Below are 4324 nucleotides of genomic sequence, written 5' to 3'. Positions count from 1 at the left end.
CACTGCACTCCAGTCTGGGCGACAGAGTGAGACTCCAACTCAAAAAAAGTAAAAATAAAAATAAATAAATAAATAAAAATTGGCTGGACATTGTGGTGCTACTCTGGAGGCTGAGGGAGGCAGATTGCTTGGGCCCAGCAGTTGAAGGCTACAGTGAGTTATGATCATGTCACAATACTCCAGCCTGGGTGAGACCTTGTTTTGAAAGAAAGAAAGAGAGAGAGGGAGGGAGGGAGGGGGGAAGAGAGAGAGAGGAGGGACGGAGGGGAGAGGGAATGGCAGATTGTGTTTTCCAAAGATGGACACGCGTGTCCACATGTTCTTCCAGAAACTTGCCCACTCCCCCATTCCAGAAACCTGAGCAAACTGTGTGACTGCTTTAACCAATGCCATATGGTGCTACATGATGCCCTGTGACTTCTGAGGCTAGATCATATAAGTGCCATGCACTTGTACTTTGCTTTCATGGGGCATCTTCTTTTGGCTCCTGGATATCAGCTAGTTTGAACTAGCCCCTGTGGAGAGACCACATGGAGAAATCATGTGTAGGTACTTGGGCTGACAGCCCAGCTGAGGTTCCAGCCAAACCACCAGACATGTGGGTGAAGACGCCTCCAGAAGACTCCAACCTCTAATTGTTGAGTCATCCTCAGCTTTCAAGCCTTTCCAGCTGAGGTTCCAGACATCAGAGAGCAGAGACCAGTCACTCAGTCTAATTCCTGTCTGATTTCCTGACCCAAAGAATCTGTATGCTTAATAAAAGGGTTGTAGAATGCCACTAAGGTTTGGGTAGTTTGTCCTGTATCAGTTCATAACTGAGACTGTTTATACACATGCACACACACACAGAGTTTGTATGTGTGTGTGTTTGTATAAAAATCATTGCCTTTGGCTCTTTAAAAAATAAGCTTGTATGCATTAGATGGTAGGATGCCCACAAATGCAGGAGACTCAGGAGAATTCCTACAGTGGAAGAAAACAGAAAAAGACTGTGAAGTCTAGGACTGTGGCCATTGAAAAAGAAACTCTCTCTTCTTCTGTAGTTAAAGAAGAGAAAGTTTAGCCAGTATTTTGGCCAGAGTTCCACTAGACTGTTTCCTTCACAGAGTCATTTGCTGGTTTGTTGAACAATTAATTCATTCTTTAAGCAATGGCTGATCACCTACAAAGTGTCAAGCTGTGAATGTAGAACCCAGTGTGTCATGGTTCCTACCTTAAGGTTTGGACCCTCAGAGTCCAGTGCAGGGAGATGGACAACAAGTGAAAAGAGGCCAGGTGTGGTGGTTTACACCTGTAATCCCAACACTTTAGGAGGCCGAGGCAGGAGGTTTACTTAACCCCAGGAGTTCAAGACAAACTGGGCAACATAGTGAGACCTCATTTCTACAAAAAAAATCAAAAAATTAGTTGGGCATGGTGGCACATGCCTGTGGTCCCAGCTACTCAAGAGGTTGGGGCAGGAGGATTGCTTGAGTGCAGGAGTTGGAGGCTGCAGTGAGCCGTGACTGTGCCACTACATTCCAGCCTGGACAACACTGAGACTCTGATTCAAAAACAAAGTGAAAAGTGTTCATTCTCTCAAGTGGTAAGTGTTAGTTAGAATAGACATAGGCACAATGTGCTGTGAAACCCTGGCCAGGTATCTGGGAAAACATCTGAGGCCTGCAATCAATTCATACCTCCCTTCTCTGCCGTACAGAATCTGGAGTGGAAAGAGGTGTGACTCTCAAGACCTTTTGCCTTTTTGTCTATTTGGAACCCAAACTCCCCAGGTGCAATAACCTCTCAAGGATCTGGTCACACAGTCCAAAGTGTACGGCATCCAGAGGAGGGGTGGTTAACACAGCTGGGCCGTGTCACCGTGCCATTACGAGCTTGGCTGTGGACACCACAAGGAACATCTCCACCACAGTTCAGCTCAGCCTTTCTGCTGACTGGTGGCTCTCTTGGGCTGCCACCATGGGTTCCTTTCACTGAAAAGGAAAGCCCAGCACAAGTTTGTGCCTGGCTCTCACATGATCATGTGATGGCAGAGGCAGAGACTGGAGTGATGCATCTACAAACCAAGGAACACTAGACTTACTGGCAACAACCTGAAGAGAGGAGAGAGGCAAGGAAGGAATTGTAGCCATCAGAAGGAACCAATCCTGTCAAAACCTTGATTTGGACTTCTAGCCTCCAGAACTGTGAGAGAACACATTTCTGTTGTTTCAAGCCACCAAGTTTGTGGTACTTTGTTAAGACAGCCCTAGGAAACTAACATACTAAGGAAAAAAATTCTAAACGTTGAAAAGCTTTAACTTTCCAAAGAGAGGGTATAGAGCATAGTGGTAACACACACACACTTTAATGATACACACACCTAATCTAAATTCTGAATTAATCATTCACTAGCCAATGTCTTTGGAAGCATGATTGAACCTGAGCTTCCTTATGTGCAAAAGTAATAAAATGTACTTTTCAGATAACATGTAAAGTTCTAGGAACATAACAAGCGTTGTGCAAATGGTAGCTAATACTGGGATACTAGCCTCGGACTCCATTCTCTGCAATTGCCGCAGAAGCTTTCCTTTTTTACAGGATCTTGCATTAGGACAGAAGCAAGCAAGGTGATGTTATTTCTATGTTATGGGGGGCTTCTGGAAGAAAAGGATCAGCAGATGCTTGAAGATAACCAAAGCTACAGTAGTCTGCACAGAAGGAGGATGAGGCAAAAGGAGAAGCTAAAGCTTCTCCAGATAATCATTAAAAAAAAATCTCCATTCATTTGGGATAGAAAGAATCTTGATCAATTATGCTGCACTTGATCCAAAGCCTCCTTAATGTGCCTTTAAACAATACAATGGCTGAGATCGTCATTTGTTCTTGGGAGCGGAGTGTTTGTGTGTTCATTTTATCCAAGAGTTGTCAGGAAAAGAAACAAGAGAATCTCAGGAGGGAGAAGGAGGCATGTCACATCCCAGGGAGGGACCCTCAATGTGGTGAGACTGGGAATGCCCATGTCCATCCTGGAGGATTCTGTTGAAGCCTCCTGGCAAGGTGTTATTCCAGAACCCCTCCTTTAGATTTCTAGAAAATGAACTGTGGGCAATTATTGTTCTAAGTGGGTATGTCCTACTGGATGTGAGTGGAGACAAAAAACAGAGATATTCTAGCATGACATCGGGAAGGAATCACTTTAAAGGGAGGAAGTTTTCCTTGAATAAAGAGAAAAACCTCATGAACAAGGGGGGAAGGGCTCTTCCAGATGGAGAGAACCGGCTATGCTGAGTTTGGAAAGGAAGGCCAGGGACGGAGATGCCCCCCCACACACTTTTTTTTTTAATCCTATAGACTTCTATTTAGGATCTAGATTTTGGGGGGGAGGAGGATACACACGCATATGACAAAATTATAGAGAAAAACTTGGGAATGATTAACACTGAATTCAGGATAGCAGTTTCTCTGGATGGGTGAGCAGGCAATGAAATGGGGCTTCGAAGCTTCTGACAAGGTTCTATTCAGCAGAGGTGGGGATACAGAGGTGCTCATTTTATTGTTATCCTTTAGACTTTGCATACACATGATATCCTGTCATGCAAGATATATTTTTCAATAAAAATCAGAAAGATTCTTCACCACTGAAATGTTTTTTAAGTAAAAATTTGTAGAAAACAGAAAAATACTGTGCTGCACTATTCACAACAGCAAAAATATGGAACCAACCCTACTGTTCATCGAAAGTAGACTGGATAAAGAAAATGTGGTACATATATACAATGGATACTCCGTAGCCATAAAGAAGGACAAAATCATGGATTTCTTAACAAATTGGATAGAATTAGAGACAATCATTCTTAGCAATCTATCACAGAAACAAAGAACCAAATGCCACATGTTCTCACTCATTAGTGGGACCAGAACATTACTCACAATCACACAAGAAAGGGATCAGCAGTTGAGGGACACTGCCAGGGGAAGGAGGAAGTGTGGGACATGTAACGACATAAAGGGTACCTGATCCTAAATCAGGTGAAGTGAGGATCAGTTGGAGGCCCAAACTTCACCTACTTGTAGATTACTTATGAACCTATCCTGACTTGTACCTCCACAACTTTAAAATAAAATAAAGTATTAAAAATTTTTCTTGTTAAATTGAATTCTTATGACAACAACAACAACAACAATAATAATTATAATAATAAAGTGTTCGTTGTTACTAAACTGGTTAAATAACTTACAGAATATCTGTTTAATAAACTACTAGGCCGGGTTCAGTGGCTCAGCCTGTAATCCCAGCACTTTGGGAGGCCGAGGCGAGTGGATTGCCTGAGCCCACAGGTTC

This window comes from Carlito syrichta, unplaced genomic scaffold, assembly GCF_000164805.1.
Source record: "Carlito syrichta isolate Samal-C Ts95f unplaced genomic scaffold, Tarsius_syrichta-2.0.1 Scaffold313872, whole genome shotgun sequence".
NCBI classification, from domain to species: Eukaryota; Metazoa; Chordata; class Mammalia; order Primates; family Tarsiidae; genus Carlito; species Carlito syrichta.
The sequence above is the reverse complement of the archived record's forward strand: the minus strand, read 5'-3'. Positions refer to the sequence as shown.